The sequence below is a fragment of the Octopus sinensis genome, linkage group LG2 (genome assembly GCF_006345805.1).
Source record: "Octopus sinensis linkage group LG2, ASM634580v1, whole genome shotgun sequence".
NCBI lineage: Eukaryota > Metazoa > Mollusca > Cephalopoda > Octopoda > Octopodidae > Octopus > Octopus sinensis.
Genome location: NC_042998.1, coordinates 10,487,895 through 10,500,925, shown reverse-complemented (window position 1 = coordinate 10,500,925; position 13,031 = coordinate 10,487,895). Strand labels below are relative to the sequence as shown.

General features: G+C 38.0%; 1 protein-coding gene across 3 annotated transcripts in view; it reads right to left on the bottom strand.

Moving 5' to 3' along the window:
- LOC115223955 overlaps nucleotides 1-13,031 on the bottom strand; it is a 90,439-nt gene that overhangs the window by 59,559 nt on the left and 17,849 nt on the right. Inside the window, exon 2 of one of the 3 annotated variants that reach the window (XM_036511615.1) lies at nucleotides 1,296-1,441. The exons of 1 other annotated variant lie outside the window; for it this stretch is intronic. The gene's annotated coding sequence lies outside the window, so the exon portion shown is untranslated. Of the gene's footprint in view, nucleotides 1-1,295; nucleotides 1,442-4,451; nucleotides 4,470-13,031 lie in introns of those variants that run through there. One more of the 3 variants, XM_036511619.1, reaches the window with a different exon arrangement.

The window sequence follows — 13,031 nt, the reverse complement described above, 5'->3', positions numbered from 1 at the left end:
CCATCTTGTCATTTATCTATCTATTATATATATATATAATAATTATTATTTGAGGGAATATAAATCCAAACTTACAGGGAAAAAATTCAATTTAGAAATACTAAATCAAATTTCACACAATATAATATATATGTGTGTGTGTGTGTGTGTGTGTGTGTGTGTGTGTGTGTGTGTGTGTGTGTGTGTGTGTGTGTGTGTGTGTGTGTGTGTGTGTGTGTGTGTGTGTGTGTGTGTGTGTGTGTGTGTGTGTGTGTGCGTGTGTGTGTGTGCGTGTGTGTGTGTGTATGTATATGTATTAGAAATGCGGTATTCTGTCTGTTTTGTTCCTTTTTAAGGCATTGGGATAAGCTTTCAAAATTATTTGGCTGATATTTTTAACAATGAAATAATTACGAAGCGGATTCTTTTGTAGGAAAATATAATTTCTGTCCTCATTTTAGTTACAAAAAGAAATATAAATTGTTTCTAATAAAGGTAAAAGAGCTGAAATTTGTGGGGAGAGGTTAGTGAATTATACTCATCCAGTACTTGCTTCGTACTTTATTACGATGGCACAGAAGGAATGAAAGAAAAAGCTGTCATCGTAGCTCTGGAACTTAGAAAGTAGGGTTTGAACAGGTACCGTGTGGCATTTTGCACGACGCTCTTAGCGATTCTACAAGTCCATCACTCTATGTAAAAATATTCTTGTCTACTCTAGGCACAAGGCCCGAAATTTTGGGGGAAGGGGTCAGTCGATTAGATCGGCCCCAGTAAGTAACTGGTACTTATTTTATCGACCCTGAAAGGATGAAAGGCAAAGTCGACCTCGTCGGGCTAAACAAAAATATTAATTAAAAAATGTGACTGGGGTTGAAGTTCGCTTTCCAACCACATTGTTCCGAGTTCGACCCCCATTGCTTAGCAAATGGTACCAGTGTCTTCTATTCCATCCCCTTTTTTCATTAATATAGTGTGTAGTTGACAGGAACCGTTCAGAAGTTCGTTGAACATGTGTGCGCACGCGTGGGTGTATTTGTGCACGCGCGCGCGAGCGCCTGTGTGTTTTCCTTTGCATTCTTGATCTGAAATGCGTTGTAGGGTATGTGAGCATTCCTCTACAATCAGAAGTTCCACAAATAGACACCACTAAAATAAGTACCCGAGTGAAATAGATATTGTAGTCAACAATATCATCTTAACCATTGAAGGCAGTGCTACAGTATGACCACAGTTCAATGATTGAAACCAGTAAAATGATAATAAAAGAGAAATTTTAATAGTACATATTTTTTCAATAAAGGAAATGCAATTACCTGATCTCACAGTGAAATATCTTAGTTATTTAATTTAATAGATTTCCTTGTTCTATTTTTCATATATTTTTGTTTTTAAGTAAATGAACCTTTGCAGTTTTCTTGAGTCTTTTTTTAATTTTTGATTAAGATATTTCAAGGAACTCCTACAACGAAAGAGTTGATTAAGAAAATAAAGTATTCGAAGTCGAATCGTGAGGTCATAAATAATATACATGACGTCAAAGTTAACAAACATAGATTTATTTTGACATCGTACAAAGCTGACTTGTGTAAGGCTGTGCAGTAAATTAACTGGATCTTAATATACCTGATGTCTAACGTTGATACATTTGGGAGGTAGTGAAGATGTAATCGATTAAATCAACTTGATTGGTACTTTATTTTATTGACTTGAGACGGATAACGAATACAGAAGACCTCGGCGGGATTTGAAATCAGACCATAAAAATCCAGAAGAAATATCGCAAAGCATTTTTTCAGTGACTAACAATTCTTATTTCTTTACTACCCTCAAGGGGCTAAACACAGAAGGGACAAACAAGGACAGACAAACGGATTAAGTCGATTATATCGACCCCAGTGCGTAACTGGTACTTATTTAATCGACCCCGAAAGGATGAAAGGCAAAGTCGACCTCGGCGGAATTTGAACTCAGAACGTAGCGGCAGACGAAATACTGCTGAGCATTTCGCCGTGCTAACGTTTCTGCCAGCTCACCGCCTTAGCTAATCAAAGTTAAATATATCTGTAATGATATATCATATGCAAAGTACAAGGAAATTTTAATTTATCAAATTCAATATTTTAATACAAGTATCATTGATACTTATATGATTTGCAAAGGGATGAAAGGCAAAGCAGTCACCGGGAAAATTGTATGCAGAAACGTGACATAGAAAACAAAATAGTATAAGTTATTCGATGATTCATGCGGATTTCATCTACTTATTAGTAGTATATATATGTATGTGTGTGTAATTGTGTGTGTGTGTGTGTGTGTGGTGTGTGTGTGTGTATATATGTATATATCACGATCACGAGACCGAGACCGACCAGACCATCAGATGTTGTTACACACCGCTGGTCACAATGCGTTCGCATTGTTTTAGCCTTCAAATGACGCCACCCCGCTGGCTAAGCGAGCAGACCAACAGACGAAAGAGTGAGAGAAAGAGTGGTGAAAGAGTACAGCAGGGATCACCACCATCTCCTGCCGGAGCCTCGTGGAGCTTTTAGGTGTTTTCGCTCAATAAACACTCACAACGCCCGGTCTGGGAATCGAAACCGCGATCCTACGACCGCGAGTCCGCTGCCCTAACCACTGAGCCATTGCGCCTCCATACGTATATATATATTTATTTATTTGTGTGAGTATGTATTTGTCCCCTATCACCGCTTGACAACCGCTGCTGGTGTGTTTACGTCCCCGTAACTTAGCAATGTTCGGCAAAAAAAGATCGATAGAATAAGTACCAAGTCTCAAAAATAAGCCCTGGGGTCGATTTGTTCGACTAAAATCCCCCAAGACGGTGATCCAGCATGGCTGAAGTTAAATGACTGAAACAAATAAAAGAATTTTTAAAAAATAATAAAACAACATGAAAAACAAATAAATTCAAAGTACGACAGGGACTCAAGTGCTTTCTCAAGTTTTTTCACCCTCTTATCTTATACGTTGATAGCATAGAGGTAACATTTAAACATTCAGTGTTGTTAACCTTGTTTCCACAGCAGTGTGAGAGGTAGGAACATAATTAAAAAACATCGCCTAAAGGTAAGGTCATGTTTTTGCTAATTTGTTATTTTGTTGTTGATGTTGATGACAATCATCATGATGTTGGTGATGTAGAAGAAAAAGTGGAAGAGAGAGAGGAGCATGTGTTCATTGTTCTGTATATCGTTTAAATATATAGTTTAAGCTTTAAAGGGTGGACATCATCGACTGATGTTTCATTAAAGAACGGCGGACATTATCGATTGATGTTCCAGTCGAGAACAGTGGACATCATCAATTGATGTTTTAAAAATATACATGGATATGATCATCCTCGATTGACGTCTGGGTGTCTACTTCATCAAATGCACGTAAGTGTATCAAGTTGCAAATGGAATATTTATACAGCGGAACGGAAGATTTTTCTGATTTTCTTTCATCGTCAGATGAAGTAGATGATGATGCCGCTCTAGATAGCACAGAATGAAGTGTGATACCTCAACTAGCTCCAAACGGAAAAACTGTACCGATCTTTCTCCATTTGTATATTTGTTTGACAACTTCAATGCGGGAATCTCAAATGAATTTTTGCTCAAATGAATTTGTTGCCCTTTTGTCTTAATTTTTTATAACCTTAGAGAGTTAAAATATTATTTTCATAGTTTGTTTTTAAAGTGAAAATAAGTATAAAAATCCTTTTCTGTTTTTGTTCCCTCCAAACATAGGTAAAAACATTCATGCAGTCTTTTCTTGCTGTTTAAGGGTTAATGCACCATCACATTTATTAAAATATTTCATATCAATTATCACAAACCCTTTGCAAAACACATATGCACATACACTAAGATAAACATCCCACATACAAACAAACAAATACTTGTATGTATCTATATACTAGAGTTAACTGGAACTGCAAGTTATCCCTTAGCATTTTATTTAATAAACTGTCCAGAAATTGAAAGCGTGTATATACAATAATCATGTCAGTTCTATACGACTGCGTAAGCAGGTGTGAGTAAACGTGAATACGTAAGCACCTCAAAGGATCAACACCAGGTATCCATATTACATAACATACATACATACATACATACATACATACATACATACATACATATATACATACATACATAAGTACATACATACATACATACATATTTTACTTGATACTGAAACTATTGCTGAAAACTTTCTCAACAAAATTATTATCAATACCGCCCTCTGCACTTACGGACTCGATATACATATACAAATTTATACATACATATATATAAACACCCACACGCACACATAAATATAAGTGCTGTATGTATCTGTGTATATGTATATATATATATATATATATATAATATATATATATATATATATATATAATATATATATACAAATCAAGAAAACCATGTTAAGCACTAAAAATATATTATCCTAATCAGACTCACCTCAACTTCTAAAAACCAGAAACTGCTACATTTTCATCGTAACAGGTTTTCAAACAGGACTCACTTAATACTATTGCCGTTTGCCACTAATCCTTTTGTGTACACAAGTTCACTAATAGTAGAGGTTTCCATTATATTAGCGATTTTTTACTTTAATTAAGAGCTGAAAATATTGTACGACTTAATAAAAGCAGATTAACCGTTAAACTGGATAATTGGGGATAATGGAGACTTATCTTGTGCTTCTTTTGAGAAATGTTATAAAACTTTTCTAGAGTTTTTTTTCTAGTATCGGTGATACTAGAAATTTACAAGCATTTCTCTCTCTTTCTCTCTTTCTCTCTTCTCTCTCTCTCTCTCTCTCTCTCTATCTATCTATCTATCTATCTATCTATCTCCCACTCCTTGTTGATCTACACAAATGGCTGTTCTATTATGTTGGAAACTTATTACATGTAAAATGACATAGTGTTATGTTCCGTAAGTAACAAACTATCAAACGTCCCATGCGTTCAAACAATCAAACATTTCATCAGTCAGAATGTGATGAAACATTTGTTTTACAATATCTTTATATATAAAACTGTAGTTGTGTGAGTGTCTGTCCCCTTCGATTTAGATTCCTAACTACTCCCACATTTTGCGGTGCAGTTTAACCAAATTCAGGTATCTTATAGTCGTGATTCATATCGAGCCCTTCTGAGCATTACCGCGCGTATACGATGAGTCTACGATTTAAAAAATAATTTAACATCATTTTTTATTCCATTTTAATGCATAATTTTTCGTGTGTCGATGGCGGCGGAGTTGGCGTCCATGGTCACACCTGCACCTGTTTGCTTCTCCCCCTTCTTCCCTCCCTCGTGAAGCTGTGGGGAAGGGAGTGTAAGGAAATCAACGTCGTAAAGCGTTGTCAAGGAGACCAGCGTTCTTTTAGAACAACGACTTCATGGCTTGAAGACACCAAAACAGAAATGGCTAAGAAAGCCCGAATTGGCATCTATAAGGGAAGTAACTCTCTAAAAATGCTTATATAGTTATTTCCCTTAAAAACCCGAGCAACGCCGGGCGATACTGCTAATCTTTATATACAAAAGTGAAGTTGTGTGTCTGTCTCCTACGATTTAGATTCCTAACTACTCCCACATTTTGTGGTGCAGTTTAACCAAAACCGGGTATCTTATAGTCGTGATTCATATCGAGCCCTTCTGGGTATTAGCGCGCGTCTACGATGAGTCTACGATTTAAAAAAAAATTTACCATCATTTTTTCCCATTTTTAATGCATTTTTGGCATATATAAGGGAAGTAACTCTCTAAAAATGTATTATGAAATCTCAGAACGTAAAAAGCTACAGTAACACCCCTCCCCTTTGTGGTTAGCCATATTTAGATGGCTATTATACTTTACATCTCTAAAAATGCTTATATAGTTATTTCCTTTACAAACCCGAGCAACGCCGGGCGATACTGCTAGTTAACATATAAATTCAACACTGGAATTTGAGAATCATATATCTTTTGTACAAAGCTTGAAACGTTTCAAGGAAAACACTGGCTCCCATACATGTGTGTGTGTGTGTGTGTGTGAGAGAGAGAGAGAGAGAGAGAGAGAGAGAGAGAGAGAGAGAGAGAGAGAGAAAGAGAAAGAAATGTTTGTAAATTCCTTGCGGAAAGCAAAGCAAAATATAATATAGGGATCGATTTTCTATTATATAAAACTAGCAGTATCGCCCAGCGTTGCTCGGGTTTGTAAGGGAAATAACTATATAAGCATTTTTAGAGAGTTATAGCCAAAAAATAGCAAAAAAATGCATTAAAAATTGAAAAAAAATTATGGTAAATTTTTTTTTAATCGTTGACTTATCGTAGACATTTTTAGAAAAATAGCGAAAAAATGCATTAAAATGGAAAAAATTATGGTTATTTTTTTTTAAATCGTAGACTCATCGTAGACGCGCGCTAATACCCAGAAGGGCTCGATATGAATCACGACTATAAGATACCCTGTTTTGGTTAAACTGCACCGCAAAATGTGGGAGTAGTTAGGAATCTAAATCGTAGGAGACAGACACAACCTCACTTTTATATATAAAGACTAGCAGTATCGCCCGGCGTTGCTCGGGTTTGTAAGGGAAATAACTATATAAGCATTTTTAGAGAGTTACTTCCCTTATAAATTCGGGCTTTCTTAGCCATTTTTGTTTTGGTGTCTTCAAGCCATGAAGTCGTTGTTCTAAAAGAACACTGGTTTCCTTCACAACGCATTACGACGTTGATTTCTTTACACTCCCTTCCCCACAGCTTCACGAGGGAGGGAAGGGGGAGAAGCAAACAGGTGCAGCTGTGAGCATGGACGCCAACTCCGCCGCCATCGACACACGATGCATTTTATGCATTAAAATGGAATAAAAAATTATGTTAAATTATTTTTAAAATCGTAGACTCATCGTTGACACGCGTCAGACGGGCTCGATATGAATCACGACTATAAGATACCCGAATTTGGTTAAACTGCACCGCAAAATGTGGGAGGAGTTAGGAATCTAAATCGAAGGGGACAGACACTCACACAACTAGAGTTTTATATATATAGATATAGCTTTGAATAAAATCGAATTGTCAGAGTGTCGTACCAAACGTATCAAGACAGAGTCAAAAGTATCAATTTGGTACGAATGTACCAAAAATGGCATTCTTGGTGTTAGTCGTCGTTCTAATAAGTTAGGCTTCGTCTGGATCATGCCATTAAGTTAATCAATGCCGAAGCTTAACTATCTATCTAGTACGTGGAAAATAAATATCTCAGTACAAAAGTTTGCCTAAACTCTCGATTCCAGATCTACTAATGATCTCCGAAGGAAAGGAAAAAAAAATCTGATTCCGTGAATTACTTTCAGACTATAATTATTTTCATCTTTAATGAAACGTTTCACTTTATAAAATGTTTAATGTGTTATAAGCTATGTCATGTTGACGCTTTCTAAACCGAATGAAATAGTGTTATCCATGATTGCTGATTAGAAATTTTAAGAATTACTTAAATAAGTAAATAAAATATACCAAACGTGAATTTTATGCATCTTTTTCTTTGTGAGCTCTTAATTTCAATTTCAAATGTCTAATCCTGACTAACATCATGACGAAATGATCATCTCCCTTGTAATAACTGTAACCAGTAAGGGAACCACTTGTGTTTAAATGCTGTAAGTTCTACTAATTTACAGCTGTATGCATACAACGGTCTACAAAGAGCCTTTGGTTCTACAGTTGGCAATTGAAAAATCTTTGATGAACTCTACAAATTTGTAAGTAAAACGTGCAGACATATGTGAATGTTTTGAGTTGCATAGTCGGGGAGCAGAAGAGAGGAGTGTGTTTCTTTAGATATTAAAAATATATTTATATACTTATTACGCTTACAAAAATACTACTGAGCTACAAAAATACTTCCAAAAATACTACTGAGTTACTGCCAACTCAGTCAAAAATGTTCAGATAAACTGTTCATATAGATCTACAGTTGTGTGTCTTTTTCAGTAACGCTTTCAACGGCATTAGACGTGAATACATCTTAGAGACGTGTCTAAGGTGTACTCTCTCATTAGACCCATTTGCATACCTCTCCTATGGAACACTCAGCACACTCACGGCTGCTGACAACAGCTCTAGCCACCGATATCGGTGAGGCGATCTGGTAGAGGATGACCAGGCGTACTGCGTAAAGGAGCTTAGGCAGGATAAAACAATACCTCCAGAGGAAGAGCGCTGGGTGCATGTCAATGAGGCGCAATCCCTCAGTTATCTTGCATACGTTCGCAAGCTTGTTCTCCAGACACTCTGTTATGGATTTTGGGAGGATTAGGGAGCCAAGAATGCAGACGCTAACCCTTGATGTCAGCCGAGCCCCAGCCAAGACGGACTGCATGCTGAGTACGACATCCTGAAAGTCAGCCTTACCGTAGCACACCTCTGACTTGGACTGGTTGATCTCAAGTCAAAGAAGCTTTAGGAATAGGATAACCCAATTACAGGTTCAAACGAGCTACCCAGGGTAGCGACATTGAAGGGCGAGCCGAATGAACGGGCAACATCATCGACAACCAACGTAAAAAACGAGTGGACTAAGAAGGTCACCATGCTGAACACTCATTTCACAGAAAGCACAATAATAGAAAAAGATCATGAAACATATAAAATAGCAAATTATTGTGGAAAAGCCCATATCTGCCTCATTAAGGAAGCAAAAAAAAAACAAAAACAAAAACAAACAAAGAAAAGGATGTAGATTAAGCTGCAGAAAATTGAGGGAGTAGAGTTGTACATCCCGGAACGAATGTATATATGTATATATTTATGTATGTATGATGTATGATGTGTGATGGCTTCCTCCATTCCGCATTGAACCTGGCTCTGCTGGCCTATTTTACCTCAATCTCCTTCAGCCGCACCTTCATCGGCGAGGTACTCCGCGGATGACTGAACACAATGTAGCCCAGGAACTGGTGTCAGCTCTCGCCGATTGGACCGTTGATAGCCTTGCCGTCGCCCAGAATACAAATGCCCAACGTAACTGGGACGACATTATATGCAAGTCTTCCTTCGGGTAGATTGAGAACTAACACCATCACCGTCTCACCTGCCTCGGTCCCGCTTCGCAGCAAAACAGCGCCACGTGACTCAATTCGATTCCCTTCTCATCAACCAGTGATGAGTAAACTCGTACCGGGGTGGCCCGGCATCTCGGTCTCCGCGCGTCTGAGTAGCACAAAGGCCGTTGCGGGGCGGTAGTCGATGGATTCCGCCTTCGTTCATTATCCAACTGTCATAACGCGGGCCAGTTCCACCGACACGCTACTCTGAATGACACATAATTAGAAGGGGCCTCGATGCGGCTGACTTCCCATTACAACTGGAGCCAGTAGGACTTGACTGCGGGGATGGTAAGCACCCCAACGGTGTAATTCTCTTTCCATGCGAGGAAGATAGATCCCTAATCTGAGACTTGACGTGTTATGACACGCTCTCCAGTTTTACTACATCGGCCGCAAACCTGGGAAGTTAGAAAAAAAAATAAAGAAAAAAGGGGGCCCGACCAGCCGTTATCTGTATCTGCCGGTCGCTGACGACACCTCAGGTGTCCTCAGATCCCACCCTGCTGGTTTTCTCCGCAAAATCGTGATAACTGCGCCCGTCTGAGAAGTGAACCCTGCACGGTGTAGTGGCTGCTGCAGCGAGTGTCCGCGGCAAAGCCCTTTCACTCGTGCCCCCCCCCCACACACACACACACATACGCATCTCTATGCATTTACGTACACACACACACACACACACACACACATACGCATCTCTATGCATTTACGTACAGACACACACATCATACATTCATACATAAATACACACATACATACATTCGTTCCGGGATGTACAACTCTACTCCCTCAATTTTCTGCAGCTTAATCTACATCCTTTTCCTTGTTTTTTTTTTTTTAATGCTTCCTTAATGAGGCAGATATGGGCTTTTCCACAATAATTTGCTATTTTATATGTTTAATGATCTTTTTCTATTATCGTGCTTTCTGTGAAAATATACTGTTAATAAACACAAAGTCTAATTCCGTTTGAAAGAATAAAGATCCTATGATTTGCATTTTAAAGCGTATATTTTCATTCGTGGAACAGTATAGGATGTGGAAGTGTTCACTAATGAGATAGATAATGTGATTATATAAATATAAATACTAGAATGAGTATCCGGTCTTTAAACAACACACAGACACACGCACATTATCTATTTAATTATGTAGTTATGTGAGTGTGTGAATGTGTATGTTGTTATCTATCTACCTATCTATCTCACTCCCTCTTTCTCTTTTTTCTTTCTCTCCCTCGCTCTCTCTCTCTCTCTCTCTCCTCTCTCTCTCTCTTTCTTTCTGTATGTGTGTAGTCTTGTATAGAATCGATGTATAAACATCGTTTAAGAATTGTGGAATGGGCCAACAGATTTTGGGGATACGACGATACGCCATAAAACTAAACCCTTTATGGACGGGAAACCTAAGGTAATCCCATAAACCGGTCTCTCCCATTTTAATATATATATATATATATATATATATATATATATATATATTATATAGTTAATCCAAACATGAAAGCACAAAAAAACACAACAATGCGAGGTCTTGGAACAAATATAGTTTTGTTGGACGCTCAGGAAAGAAAGAAAGAAGGAGGGTTTAACGTTTCGAGCGGAGCTCTTCGTCGGAAACATAGGGGAAGGAAAGATCCAGAGAAGGGAAGACAGAGGGAAAAAAATCGCCAACGGAACACACGCGGTCACATTTTGAATATATATATATATATGTTGTTGTTGTTGTTTTTCTTTCTCGAGTCACGCTTGGCTCATAAGGGCCGGTTTCCTTGGCGTATAGGTTCCCCACATGGACAGGACGCCGGTCCGTCGCAGGTGAGCTGCAAGATGCAGGAGGAAAGAGTGAGAGAAATTTGTGGCGAAAGAGTTAGCAGAAGTTCGCCATTACCTTCTGCCGGAGCCACGTGGAGCTCAGGGGTTTCGCTCATAAACACACACATCGCCCAGTCTGAGATTCGAACCCTCAAACCCTCGACCGCGAATCCGCTGCTCTAACCACTAGGCCATGTGCCTCCACACACACACACACACACACACACACATATATATATATATATATATATATATATATATATATATTATATATATATATATATATAATATATATATATATATATTATATATATATATATATAATATATATATATATATATATATATAACTATATTTGCTTACTTAGCTAAGGACGTGTCTATTAGTGTGTGCATGTAAGTGTGTGTAAGTGTGTGTGTGTGTGGTGTGTGTGTGTGTGTGTGTGCGTGTGTAAAGATACTGGAAATAATCCATATACAATATATGCTTAACTCTACACGAACAAATATTCTACTGAAAATAATACAAAAATAGATGTTCCTTTTTTTTATTGACAAGCATAGGTGGTTGAAATTGTACACGTTGGTAGAGTAAGTATTCTTCTACAATCCCTTTCGTTCTTATTCTTCAACATTGCAAACAAATAATGGGCTCCGAAATAACGCAGGAAGGGTGTACGCACAGGTCGCTTTTGTTGATGACCCTATTGACATGAGTAATGTGTGTATATGGAGAAAGAACTTTAAAGAGGAGGAAATAAGCATTGACGACAAACCACACACTGGGAGACCTTCAACTGCCACGGCTGACGCAAATACTCAGCGATTGGACAATTTGTTACGCGCAGCCAAATTAATTTCGATCCCTGAGCTTAAGCACAACTAAATTGCGGACATAGTGCATTACAGAAGACTTTGGGTATCGAAAAGTTGGTACAGAGTGGTTACCTCGGTAGAAAACACCCAGTTTAAGGAGGGAACTGTGGAAGTCTACCCAGTCGGAATCGTTTGAAAGCAATGAAGAAACTTTTCCCAACAGGTGATGAAATGTGGTCATAACTTTATGGCCCAGAAACGAAGATTCGCTGCATGCATTGGCGTCACATCTCTTCTCCAAAACTTAAGAAGAACAAAAGCTAACAATTGGCACAGAAATCATTGAGTCTTTTTTTTTATTCTCTTTGATTCTCTCTTGAATATTTAGATTCGCCGTGAACAGTGTACCGCACATTCAGGAAGTCAAATAATCTTATGGGATCCCCTTGGCGGAAAAAAAAACCAACAAGAAACTGGAAATTATGCACATACATCTTTGCCGAAAAAACGAGACAAATAGTAAATTGGACTGGTAAGTGAACCACTTCCCCCGGACAGCTCAAATCCAGCATCTTGGATCCAATGAAAGACAGTCCACGGGGACCAAGATTGGGTGATATGCAGAAAGTGAAAATAATTATGAAGAAAAAGATAAAACAGTGCACATATTAAATTATTCTAAAAGGATTCACGTGTTGGGTTCGACGAGGGCACAAATGCATCTTCTGCGATGGAGACTATTTTGAGTAGTACACTTATATAAAGGATGAGTTATTGAAACCATCATGTGGAAGGTGAACAACTTATGTTAGATAACAAGAAACGTTATGGCCACTCTTGCCTTACAGACATACAACCTTATCTGGAGTCCTGGGGACAAGGAATGTTTCGGAATTTGGAATTTTTAGGATTTTGGAGACGGTAGTACACTATATTCATAAAATGAATTCTTGACATTATGATTCATGATCCCAATGAATATCCTAGATTGACTTCCCCGCTAACCAATTTTGAAAATAAATTCTGTTTCGTGTATGTCTTAATCCTAAGCTGAACTTAAATTTTGGGCCCTTGGGAATAAGATTACAGAGTATTGATAGGTCTAATCTAGTTGGACATGTGGTCGTTTTTATCAGCTTACGTAGTTATCACTGATAGGATCGCTCATAGCAAAGGTTAATGTAAAGATACACGGTAAACAAGACACCTACGTGCTAAACATCTCGCAAATGTATGTAAACACAGCCTAATGAAAGTATTGCACCGAAGTATTCATTTGCACTGTAAATATTTACAATGT